The sequence below is a fragment of the Heptranchias perlo genome, chromosome 20 (genome assembly GCF_035084215.1).
Source record: "Heptranchias perlo isolate sHepPer1 chromosome 20, sHepPer1.hap1, whole genome shotgun sequence".
NCBI lineage: Eukaryota > Metazoa > Chordata > Chondrichthyes > Hexanchiformes > Hexanchidae > Heptranchias > Heptranchias perlo.
The window spans coordinates 27666278-27679704 of NC_090344.1; the positions used below are offsets into that span (position 1 = coordinate 27666278).

At 43.2% G+C, this 13427-nt stretch overlaps 3 non-coding genes across 3 annotated transcripts; 1 reads left to right on the forward strand and 2 right to left on the reverse strand.

The window, feature by feature from the left end:
- Window positions 1-2560: 2560 nt before the first annotated feature.
- trnap-agg (transfer RNA proline (anticodon AGG)) lies at window positions 2561-2649 on the reverse strand. Its single transcript is given in 2 exon segments — window positions 2561-2596; window positions 2614-2649. It is a non-coding gene; the product is annotated as a tRNA-Pro (tRNA).
- A 4208-nt stretch (window positions 2650-6857) lies between these two features.
- On the forward strand, window positions 6858-6931 carry trnat-agu (transfer RNA threonine (anticodon AGU)). The gene has a single exon. It is a non-coding gene; the product is annotated as a tRNA-Thr (tRNA).
- Window positions 6932-12047: 5116 nt separating this feature from the next.
- trnas-cga (transfer RNA serine (anticodon CGA)) lies at window positions 12048-12129 on the reverse strand. Its single transcript has one exon. It is a non-coding gene; the product is annotated as a tRNA-Ser (tRNA).
- Between the last annotated feature and the right edge of the window lie 1298 nt (window positions 12130-13427).

A 13427-nucleotide genomic window follows, 5' to 3' on the forward strand; every position in this document is an offset into this window, starting at 1 on the left:
GTGGATTGGTGGTTGAGTGTAGAACCCTCGCCTGCCGACAGGAAACCAGGGGTTTGGTTCCAGGCCAAAGCAGCTTCCTTTACCTTTTGTATCTGTACCCATGAAATCGCCTGAATTGGGATAAATTCATGTGCCGGCTTCAATCTGTACAACCTCTTGAAAGATTATCTTCATTTCGTCTACGTGTCTTTCGTGGACATACCCTCTGCATTCTCTCCTCTGGTGTTCAAACATGCTCGGCTGGAGATAAGTCAAACCTACCTTCTGCACTTGCTTCAATGATGTGAGATGCCAATTGGTGGTTTTTGACGAAAAATGGGGACGCAAGGGGGCTCATACCGGGATTTGAACCAGTGAAACTCCCTGAGTGAGAATCAGATCCAAAGTCCAACTGGGAACAGAGCCGTGCAGTCACTGTAAAATTTCGCTGCCACGCAGCCGATCCGCCATCCTTTCAGAACACCATGGCCATCCAAACTCGCTTTCTTGTACGATATACGATGTAGAGCAATATCAGCTACTAAACTAATTATTTCAGATCAACAATATTCGTCTCTCTTTATCAAATTTGTTTTGAATGTACGACATGTATTATCAAGTAACACTTTACAGAATGAATTACTCTGAAACGACATTGTCGTCTGTCTCGGCATCGTCATAGTTTACACTCCACCAGAAGTACACTTTACTCAAATTGCTGCTTTCATTCACCATGAGAACGAAGAGCCAAGGATGTGGAAACATTAGCTACGAATTTATCAGCTGGGTTGCACCTTTCCTTTTCCGACTTCCTCAGTCTTTTTTTTCTTTACCCTTCTCTGCTATTGTTGCAGGTTAGATCAGCCATCGCCGTTCAAGGAAGCCTGAGAAGTCCATTGTGGACAATACAGAGAGACAAGAGACAGAGACATGGAGAGATGGAGAGATGCATGCAAAGAAAATAAAGAGTATAAATGTCAGGTTTTGCAAACTAGCAGAATTTAAGTTACAGATTGGGAGAGATTCCTTCTTGGATCTTGAAATCTTGCAAGAGAAGATTGGACACAAGTTGAAAGCATCGGCCTCGCTGGAGAATCTCTCATTCTGGGAGAGAGATAAATGCGGTCAATCAATTCCAATTAATCTATTTCAGCACTGAAGTGATCTTTAAACAGTAGCTCTGCGAGCAGAATTCAAACCTGGGCAGGAAAACCTCAATTGAATTTTGAGTCCAACGCTTTAAACACTCGGCCACCGCAGCTGTAAACGGCATGTTCATTCAGATCGGATTCCAAATGGACACATGCTGCTGTTCCAAACGCGCGCATTGATGGTGCTTGGGGTCGAATACTTACTTGTTACGCTGGAGACCTTGGTTCGATTCCCAATACAATGCAGGATCATTCTGTAACAATGAGGAGCTGAAGAGCAAAAGTATACTATTTGGCCCCTCGAGCCTTATGCGCAATTCAGTGAGATCCTGGTTGATATGTAACCTAACTGCATATTATCACCTTAGCCCCATGTCCCTGAATGCCTTTGGTTAACAAAAATCTATCAATTTCAGTTTTAAAATGAACAATTGAGCTCGCATCAACTGCCGTTTGCGGAAGAGAGTTCCAAACTTCTACCTCCCTTTGCTTGCAGAGGTGTTTCCCAACTTCACTCCTGAAAGTCCTGACCGTAATATTTAGGCTGCGTCCCCGAGTCCTAGACACGCTAACGGGCGGAAATCTTTTTTTATCTGTTTACCCCATCAGTTCCCCTTCATATTTTGAAATGTTCGATCAAATCAGCACTTAATCTACTGAATTCGAGGCAAACCCGAGTTTATGTAATCTCTCCGCGTAATTTAAACTGTGGAGTCCAGGCAACATTCTAGTATATAGACGCTGCACTCCCTTTATAGCCAATATATCCTTCCTAAGGTGCGTTGCCCAGAACTGAAGGCAATACTCCAGGTGTGGTCGAACCAGAGCTTTGTATAGCTGTATCATAATGCCGATCACCTTGAATCTAGTCCTCTGGATATAAAGACCAACATTCCATTAACCTTTTTGATTATTTTTTGTACCTGTCCATGACTTTTTAATGATGTATGTTCATGGACCCCAAAGTCTTTTTGGACCTCCACTGTTTCGAGCTTTTCACCATTTAGAAAGTGCTCTGATTTATCCTTTTAGGTCCAAAGTGGATGACCTCACACTTGACGAAATTCATATCGATTTGCCACAATTTTGCACATTCATTTATTATATTAATGCCTCTCTGTAATTTTATGCTTTCATCTGCACTGCTTACAATGCTGCCCATCTTGGTGTCATCGGCAAACTTGGATATGTGGCTTTCTATCCCGTCATCTAATATCCGCCTGAATTGGGAAAAATTAAAATTCAGTTTCAATCTCCTCATCATCTTGAGACATTTTATTTGCTTCATGTGTATTGCGCCGACGAAACTTCGGCATTCAGTCCACTGGAGCTCAAACATCCTCTGGATATAATTCAGTTCTCCCAACAGCAAAACTGAAAAGATGTGAGAAGACAATTGGTGACTTTTCACTCAAAGGAGAAAAACATGCAGGCTCGTCCGGGATTTGAACCCGGGACCTCTCGCATATCACTCAATGAAACTCCCTAAGCGAGAATCATACCCCTAGACCAACGAGCCACTGTTACTTTAGTTTTGCAGCCAGTGTAAATGTTGGTTGCGTCTCACAGCCGATCGACCATCCTTTCAGACCACTTCGATCCATTCAATCTCGTTTTCTGTTCGGGTGGACAGCAATATCAAGTTGTGCACTAACTATTTCCATTCACCAATATTAGTCTCCCTTTACCAAATTGCTTTCGAGTGCACGACTTGAGTTATCAAGTAAGACGTTTCAGAATTAGTTGCTCTTAAAATACATTGCTTGTGAGGATACTCAGAGTCGTGTCGATTTATGGCACGCTCTGCTCCCTTTGCATTGCAACCTTCACATAGAATTGAATCATAGAAAGCTGACAGCACGGAAAGAGGCCATTCGCGCCATCGAGTCCGTGCGAGATCTCTGCAAGAGCAATCCAGCTAGAACCACTCCCCCGCCTTTCCCCGAAGCCCTGCATTTTTTTTCCCTTTCAAGTACCTGTCCAGCTCCCCTTTGAAGGCCATGATTGAATCTGCCTCCATCACACCCTCGGGCAGTGCATTCGAGATCCGAACCTCTCGCTGTGTAAAAAAGTTTTTCCTCATGTCACCTTTGGTTATTTTGCCAATCACTTTAAATCTATGTCCTCTGGTTCTTGACCCTTCCGCCAATGGGAACAGTTTCTCTCCATCTTCCATGCCGAGATCCTTCATGATTTTGAATACCTCTATCAAATCTCTACAAAACCGTCTCTGTTCCAAGGAGAACAACCTCAGATTCTCCGGTCTATCCACGTAAGTAAAGTCCCTTATCCCTGGAATTATGATAGTATTTTATTCCGGAACCCCCTCGAAGGCCTTCACATCTTTCCTGAAGTGCGGTGTCCCGAACCCCACACAAAATTCCAGTTGTGTTCGAACCAGTGTGTTATAAAGTTTCATCCTGACTTCTATACTTTTGTACTTTTGTACTCTATACATCTATTTCTAAAGCCCAGGATCCCGTATGCTTTTTAACCGATTTCTCAACCTGCCCTGCCACATTCAACGATTTGTAAACATAAACTCCTCTTTGTTCCTCTACCGCTTTTACATTTGTGCCCTGGAGTTTATTTTGCCTCTCCTCGTTTTTCCGACCGAAATGTATCACTTCGCATTTTTTTTGCGTTAAATTTCATCTGCCCCGTCTCCGCCCATGCCACCAGCCTGTCTATATCCTTTGAAGTCTATTACTATCCGTATCACTGTTCACTACCCTTCCAAGTTTTGTTTCATCTGCAAATTTTGAAATTGTGCTCTGTGCACTCAAGTCCAAGTCATTAATATATATCAAGAAAAGCAGTGGTCCCAGCACTGATCCCTGGGGAACGCCACTGTACACCTCTCGCCAGTTCGAAAAACAACAGTTCACCAGTAATCTGATTCCTGCTGTTCGTCAATTCTGCATTTATGTTGTTTCTGCCCCGTTTATTCCATGGGCCGCAATCTTGATGAGAAGCCCACCATGTGGCACTTTAGCAAACACCTTTTGAAAGTCCTTAGACACCACATCAACTAAATTGCCCTCATCGATCCTCTCTGTTACCTCATCAAAAAACTCTAACAGGTCAGTTAACCACGATTTGCCTTTAACAAATCCGTGCTTCCTTTCCCTAATCAATCCACCCTCGCCCAAGTGGCTGTTAATTCTGTCCCGGGTTATGGTTTCTGAACGTTTCCCCACCACTGAGGTTAAACTGACTGGCCTATAATTGCTGGGTTTAGCCGTACACCCTTTTTTGGACAAGGGTGTAACCTTTGCAATTTTCCAGTCCGCTGGCACCACACACATGTTGATAGATAATGGCCAGTACCTCCGCAATTTCCACCCTTACTTCCCTCAACAACCTAGCATGCATCCCATCCGGACGTGGTGGCTTATCTACTTTAAGTACAGCCAGCCGTTCAAGTGCCTCTTCTTTATCAATTTTTAGACCATCCAGTATCTCAACGATAACTTCCTTTGCTGAGACTCTGTCTTCTTGGTAAAGATAGATGCAAAATACTCATTTGTTACATCGGCCATCCCCTCTGCCTCCATGAGTAGATCTCCTTTATCGTGCCGAATCGGCCTCACCCCTCCCCTTACTACCCGTTTACTGTTTACATGCCTGTCGAAGTCTTTTGGATTCCCTTTTATGTTGGCCGTCAGTCCATAGTCATATTTCTCTTTGCCTCTCATTTCCTTTTTCACTTCCCCTCTGAACGCCCTAAATTCGGCCTGGTGAATTAACGCATTAAAAATTTAGCATTTCTTTCAGCCGGAAACAGAAAGTTACTGGTTGATCAATGGCGATTTGAACAAGTATTCGTCTTTTTTACAGAGTTGAATGAGTTTTGCGAAATTAATACAGTGAACTAATACAGTAAAGTTGAATTCCTGATCGGGAACCGCCTCAGACAGCGCATTACTGCCCATCCCTGGGAAACAAGATACGATCGAAACTTTGACAACACATCGCAGGTCCCGCTGCAAAGACACAGCTTGCCAGCTGTTCCGAAATCTGGAGCCTGGACAGGGAGTTAAACGCTGGACCTTCAGCTCACTGCCCACTTTGAAAGTCTGATACTCTACCGACTGAGCTACTCAGGCTCGATATTACATAAGCTCCCATCGTACATATTCATGGGAGGCCTCTGAATCATCCCTGCAGCCGGCGAGCAAGGGTGAGGTCCGTTTGATAAAATTCTCAGCAACGTGTTGAGGAGAATCCTTGTTCCTGTTGAACATGATGTAAGAAACATGGACAGTGAACTCGTGAGTTTACAATTCTTCTTCTATGTGCCAAATGTCTTGTCATTCGTTTGCACCAATTAAAATAGCACTTTACCCAGCGGCTCAAATGCTGAACTTGTCCCACACGGGAGTTGGAAAAGGCCTCTCGACCTTTCAGCGTATTAACATCTGGAAGCTGAATAATTTCTTCCGTTACACAGTGACACCAGGCAGAATATTTCCCTTCCAAATTTTGCCAACACGAAACTTCCAACCGATGAATATCGGCTTAACGAAAAGAAGAATTGTTTGTTTGGTTCTTTAGATTTAAAGATCTCGTACCGGCCCCTTTGCCATATGAGCTGCCGCTAAAAGCCCCCTCTCCCCCTATGAACAAGTAAACTGGCACCTGCTATTGCAAGACGGCAGGCCGGAGGAACCCAAGAGCTCCCATGGGAACACTAAGAAGTAGATGCGTTATTGAACATACCAGTTGTACATTGAACTCCAGTCAAAATGTTCGGAGTAAAAGGTTTGATTGTTTTAGAAGACGCTCGAACTCACACCCTGGTCATTTCTGGAGTCCATACTGCTATAAATAAGTAACGCACGCTCAATAATTGTGCAACACGAGAGCAGCGAACAACCGACAGCATCAGCGCTCCTGCCAAACAGCTTCATTTTCGGTCTCTCAATTATCACTTCGAGATCTTTCTCTAACAGAAGCCTCCAATCAAGATGCGCTTCATTAAATAACAATTCTTAAATCAAGAGAGTTTTCATCGATCATGACTAAAGCATGTACAATTTCATCAATTGTTCCTTTCAATCCCCTGGGATGGTAAACATCAGGTCGTGGAGATTTGTCTATCTTTAGCCTAATTATTTTCTCCATTGCCATTATTTTACTAAAACGAAACCCCTTGATTGATTAACAGTTTTCCTCGTGTCTCTGGTATGTTAGCCTCATCCATTTCTGTGACGACCGATGCAAAGTAAAAATTTAGCAACTCTGCCATTTCCTGATTTTCAATTACAATATCACCTCCATCTGTCTTCAAGCGGCCCACATTACTCCAAGCCTCCCTTCGTTCTCTTAATATATTTGGAAAAACCTTGAGAGTTGTCCTCATTTTCCCTCACAAGTTTTTCTCCTTTTCCCTTTTTGCTCCTCTGACGCTTTTTTTTAGTTTCAGCACGACAATAAAGAACACTTCGCTGGAAGGTTCGGCTCAATAGTTCTCCAATGTCAGAGCGAGAATTGTCTGATCCCCGAATTTATTTAATGTAACAAATACAATCACACATAATCATCCGTGTATCAACGCACTGATGGATACACAAAGATAAACACAGCGAGAAATCCAGTCAGTGTCGGAATGCACAGGTGAACGGACAAGCGAAACAGACAAAGAGAAAACGGCCTGAACCCCCAACAGTGAAGTGTCGCTGATAGATATTAATGAGAGGAGGTGGAGATAAAGTGTCATCAATTGGCGCTGTGGCTTAGTTGGTTAAAGCGTATGTTTAGTAAACAGAAGATCCTGGGTTCAACTCCCAGCAGTGCTTTGTGTAGCTCGTTATTTTACCTAATTTGTGGAATTGAGCGACAAAATAACACTGTGGTGTTTGTTCAGGAGGAAACGGATAACCGAATGACTGTTCAAAAACGCCCTTTCATTGCACAGACAGACCTCTCATGGAATGTGTCTGTAACAGGTTAATTTAAAGACACGTTCTTGTTTCTGGGCTCGTTGGGGTCGGGGTATATTTCGCGATTTGAGGTTCAAACACGGAAGTAGTCCTAATTTGGATCAAGACTTGTGATCTTGACCTGCGGTGCAAACGTTTGCAAAGAGGGAAAGGAAGTCCCCAAATCACTCCACCTGAATCGCCAGGCCCGGATGAAATACATCCCAGGCTGTTAACAGAAGCAAGGAAGGAAATAGCGGAGGCTCTGACCATCATTTTCCAATCCTCCCTGGCTGCAGGTGTGTTGCCGGAGGATTGGAGGACTGCTGAAGTTGTACCGTTGTTTAAAAAGGGAGAAAGGAAGAGATCGAATTATTGCAGGCCAGTCAGCCTAACCTCGGTATTGAGCACAATTCTGGGGGAAAGTATTAATCTTCATTTAGAAAGGGACGGATTAATGAAGGGCAGTCAGCATGGATTTGTTAAGGGAAGGTCGTTTGAATTGAATTTTTTTGGAGGTATCAAGGAAGGTGGATGAGTGTAGTGAGTTTTTTGTAGTCTACATAGATTTTCGCGAGGCTTTTGACAAATTCCTACATGGCAGATTGGTCAAAAGTGTAAAAGCCCATTGGATCTAAGGGAAATTGGCAAGTTGATCCAAAATTGACTTAGTGGCAGGAAGCAATGGTCGACGGGTGTTTTTGTGACTGCAAGGCTGTCTCGAGTGGGGTTCCGCAGGGATCCGTACTAGGTCGCTGCTTTTCGTAGCACAGATCATTGATTTGGATTTAAATGTACGGGGTATTATTAACAATTTTGCAGAAGATGCAAAAATTGGTCGTGTGGTTGATGGTGAGGAGGGAAGCTGTGGACTGCAGGAAGATATCAGTGGAATGGACAGGTGGATAGAATAGTGGCAAATGCAATTCAATCTGGAGAATGAGGTAATGCATTTAGGGAGGGCAAACAAGGCAAGGGAATACACAATAAATATTGAACCTAATTTGCCATTTACACTTCATTTTGCAAGTTTACTGACGTCTTCCTGTATTTTTCGCATTTTTCCTTTGTATTAACTACAGCTGCCAATTATGTGCTGACTGTCAATTTTGAAATTGTATTTCCGATTCCGATGACTAGATCATTAATGTAAGTTGTGAACAACAGTGGTCCCATCACCGATAAATTGTGAACAACAGTTGTCCCACCACCGATAAATTGTGAACAACAGTTGTCCCACCACCGATATATTGTGAACAACAGTGGTCCCAGCACCGACAAATTGAGAACAACAGTGGACCCAGCACCGACAAATTGAGAACAACAGTGGTCCCAGCACCGATAAATTGTGAACAACTGTGAACCCAGCACCGATAAATTGTGAACAACCGTGAACCTGACGATACCGGATTTCTTTACCCTTCGTCTGGTTCAGCAATAACTGATGAGAATAACACTTGAAAGTTTAACACAATTTATTAGTTGCAGCTGACCTTATCTATAGAATTGATTTCAACTCTTGACAGAGTCTGGTCAATCTCATAGAGCAGGCAAAATTACATAGGCAGATCCACACAATTATACATTTTCAGAGTGGGGAGGGACATGAGTAGCAAGGGGTTAAAACCAATCATAAGCTGAGTCTTGGCAAGCCATGCAAACTGACATAATGACCGACCACTCACAGGTAATACTTGTTCATGCGTATGCCAAGGAAAAGGGAGGCTACCTTATCTCTGGCTTGGGATGTGTTTTGACCTTGCCTGCAAAGGGAGATCCATTCAATAATGCAGCTGCATGACAACTCCTTATACTAGAATTCAACTTTATCATATCTCTTTGCTTGATTAACACAAGGCAGGCTTATACATAAAGAAAATCAATAACGTAAACAGGTGGTCAAAGAAGAAGCTCATTGTTTCTAATTCTAGCTAGCAAAATGGGCTACTCATATTAACCATTGGTTCACCACACTGCTACTTCGCTATGGAGGTATCTCACTATAAACCACTAAAAGTTTACCCCATATGCATTTTTATTAAAAGTGCGCCCCGTATGCATTCTCAAACCCAGCACTGATAAATTGTGAACAACAGTAATCCCAGCACCGATAAATTGTGAACAACAATGGTCGCAGCACCGATAAATTGTGAACAACAATGGTCGCAGCACCGACAAATTGTGAACAACAGTGATCCCAGAACCGATAAATTGTGAACAACAATGGTCGCAGCACCGATAAATTGTGAACAACAATGGTCCCAGCACTGGTAAATTGTGAACAACAGTGATCCGAGAACCGATAAATTGCGAACAACAATGGTCGCAGCACCGGTAAATTGTAAACAACAGTGGTCCCAACACCGATAAATTGCGAACAACAGTGGTCCCAGCACCGGTAAATTGTGAACAACAGTGTTCCCAGGACTTTTGACCTTGAACTGCATTTGAAACTTCTGCATAAAATGAAATGAAGTCCCCAAATCGCCCCACGTGGCTCTCAAACGCAATGGGAAGAAGTTCAATGCGAACAATCAGGAATTTAAAGGCAACTCAACGACCTGCACTTTCTTTCAATAAGTTTTGTTAGCCATTATATTTGACCTTGAAATCGCTCTCGGCTTTCATCTTGCTGAAGCAGAGTGTGGCCGCTTTGTATCTGCGAGCATGTCGGTGACGTGGTGAGCTTTGACACTAATCGCTTCCAATTTGTAAAATTTCACCAAGCGTCAGCGAAATGAAACCGAGAATCGAATTGTAAGTGATGAATTGAAGGGATTGGTGCTCCAAGCAGATCTGGAAAATGCGCAGTGCAATCGGTCAGGAGTTCGAAATCCACCCTCCAGCCACTCACCAATCATATTAACTGAGCTTTACTCTGGCCCAGTGTCACCGCACTGAAAGCGAGTATTTCTCCGGCATGTTTTTCTTCATAGTTGCTGGTTTAAGAGTGAAGACCGGCTGTTTGGATTTTCACTCCTACAAGCTTGAACCATTCATTTTGGACTGACTGTAGACAGTTGTTATATTGGTCGCTGCAAACTCAAAGTTTAGCCCAATTAATTATTGGTTTAGCAGGTGACCTCTTCGCCTGTCTAGTTGGTGCTGTCGGTTCGGACGGAAGTTTGATGGTTCGAGCTCTTATTTGATTTTTCCTCAGGATTCTTCGCCTCAAAGTTCCAGGGTTTCAATGTATGTTTTGGAAGCAAGAAAATCACAATTCTCCTTGGCAGACAAGCCCAGGAAAGGCCAGAAGGGAGGCCGCACTTGCTGCAGGAGAGCTGGTTCGCTGTGACATGGAGATTTCTGTCGTGAGCGAGACCAGACTGTTCCTATGTTCAGAGAATAAATGTCACACCTTTTATGTTGGAAAAGCAAAACGGTGGGGATTTTTGTATCAGATGTTGCTCGTTGCGTTACTTTCATCTTGATCGTAGAACCGGTTTGGGCGTTCCTGTGATCAACGGCGACAATTGCCTATTCATTTTAAATTTAACAACAGCTGCACTGAGCTTTTAATCATACCCTTAAGATCCAGTCTGCAAAATGATGAAATTTGATCATCTGCAAAGCATAAAAATCTGATTAAAGTTTTGACTGTCTCTCGGTAACCACGTCAACATCTCCTTCAGTATGAAATAGAAAGTTATCGTTTGATTAATGGTGAATAAAACAGTCATTCATCGACCAACAGGGTTTAATTAGTTTCATGTAATTAATTTAATAACTTTTGCTAAAGTTAATTCGCTGACTTGGAATCGAACTCATGCGTTGGTGGGAGCATTAAATTCTCACCATCAGTCCATCGGGGAGCGCCCAAGATTGCGCACGGAACACAGCAGAACTGGTAAGATTTACTTTTCTTTCACTCTTGCGTGATTCATTCAGCTCTGTGCTTATTTTCCGGCCTCTTATCTCTCCCTTCTTTTCAGCTTCTGACTGCGGATATTCTTGTGGTTAAATATGAATAATATAGAATATCTCACAGCCCCAGTATATGTGCTCCTTCTCTGTACAGTTCTGTACAAAATCAAACTGTACTTTTATAACGACGGTGTCTCTCCTTCACCCCCGACAGAAGCAGGAGGAGATGCCACTTTAAACTGCCAGTTGCTTCAAATGATTCATGATGGACCTGCGTGGCCTTGCAGTTTTCCCAGGAGCTGCATTCAGGTTCGTAAATTTTGGAAATCGAAACATGTCCATCAGCAGCTTGTGGTAGTATTTTACCTCACTTTCCATTTCATGTACATGCCTAGTTGCACTTGGTGCTGTCATTGCCTGAACATCACCTTCTGTCGCGATAGTAGTTTGAACAGAAAATGCCATTTTTTTGCGGGCAGCTTGTCTCGCACGATAATGACCTGAATTACAAAGAGGCAAGTAGGAAAGGCCGCGTTGGGCTGCTTGTTCGCACCAAAGAATTTTCAGCGTTTCCTTGTGGTCTAGTGTTCAGATTCGATCATCACCATGGCAACGGTTCGATTGTTGTGTGTCTCAACACTCGCATTTAAACACTCTACCATAAGTGCACTGTATTCAAATTGCTGATTTTTTTCACTGTGAGGTCGAAGAGACATAAATGTGTGGACAATAGCTCCGAATACATCAACTGGGTTGCACCTTTGCTTCTCCCCCCGTCTCAGTCTTTCCATCTTTACCCTTCTCTGCTGGTGTTGCAGGTTCGATCATCCTTGGCCGTTCAAGAAAACCTGAGAAGTCCATCAGGGGAAAATTCAGAGAGTCAAGAGACAGGGACAGGGAGAGATTAAAGTATAGAAACAAATCGGATAAATATCAAGCTTTGCGAACGAGCAGAATTTAAGATGGAGCTTGGGAGAGATTCTTTCACGTGCCGTGCAACTCTGCAAGAGACCATTGGCTCCGAATTAAAAGCATTTGCCACGCTGGATCATCTCTCTGAGGGAGGGAACACGGTCCGTCAACTCCAGTCCTTATTTGTTTGATCATTGAACAAATCTAGAAGAAATAGCGCTACGAGCAGGATTCGAACCTGCGCAGGAAAACCCCATTAGATTTCGAGTCTAACGCCTTAACCACTCGGCCATCGCAGCTATACAAAAAACAGAACAGCTACTGCTACCAAAAGGGTGCAACCAATGCAGAATTCGGTGCAACCCATCGCCGATCGGCCATCCTGCGATCCATCCAATCACTTTTTCTATTCCGATGTACAGCAATGTGAAGTTGTACACTAACTATTTCATATCAACAATATTATCCTCTCTTTACCACATTCCTTTTGAATGTGCGACTTGTCATGCCAAGTGAGACTTTTCAGAATTAATTTCTCGAAAGTTACATTGTTGTCTCCCTCGGCATCCGCAGATTATCCACTCGACCACAAGTATAACATTGACTACACTTCAAAAATACCTCATTGGCTGTATAGCGCTTTGGGAGGTCTTGAGGTCTTGAAAAGCGCTTTATAAAGACAAGACTTTCTTTCTTTTTATACTGGAATAAAATTACTGATGTTTTCACTATGAGGACGAAGAGACATTAATGTGTAGATATTATCTGCGAGTTCATCATCTGGGTTGGATTTTTAGTTTTCCTCCCGTCTCAGTCTTTCGATCTTTACCGTTCTCTGCTGGTGTCGCAGGTTCGATCAGCTTTGGCCGTTCAAGGCTGCCTGAGAAGTCCATCAGGGGGAAACACAGAGAGACAGAGACAGAGAGAGATAGAGAGATAAAAGTATCGAAAAAACCTAACGTCAAGTTTGCAGCATTTACGATGGAGATTGGGAGATATAGAATCATGGAATCGTCACTGCACAGAAGGAGGCCATTCGGCCCATCGAGCCTGTGCCAGCTCTCTTTTAGTGCAATCCAGATCGTCCCATTACCCGTTCTTTCCACGTATACCTGCAAATATTTTCCCTTCAAATACTTATCCAGTTTCTCTTAGAAACAAGGATTAAATCTGCTTCCACCACCCTTTCAGGCGATGCATTCCAGATTATATCCACTCGCTAGTTTAAGAAGTTTTTCCTTTTCTCGCCTTTGGTTCTTTTGTCAACCACCGTAAATCTGCGTCCTCTGGTTCTCGACCCTTCCGCCAACGGGAGCAGTTTTTTTTTATTTACTTTATCTAAACCCGTCATGATTTGAACACTTCTATCAAATCTCCACTCAACTTTCTCTGCTCGAAGGGAACAACTCCAGCTTCTCCAGTCTACCCACGTAACTGAAGACCTCATCCCTGGAACCATTCCAGTAAATATTTCTGCACCCTGTCTGACGCCTTCACATCCTTTATAAAGTGCGGTGCCCAGTTTTGGACAGTTGTGGAATATTGTGAAGTTCCCTTCACGTATCTTGATATTTTGCAAGTGACCACTGGGCTCCCA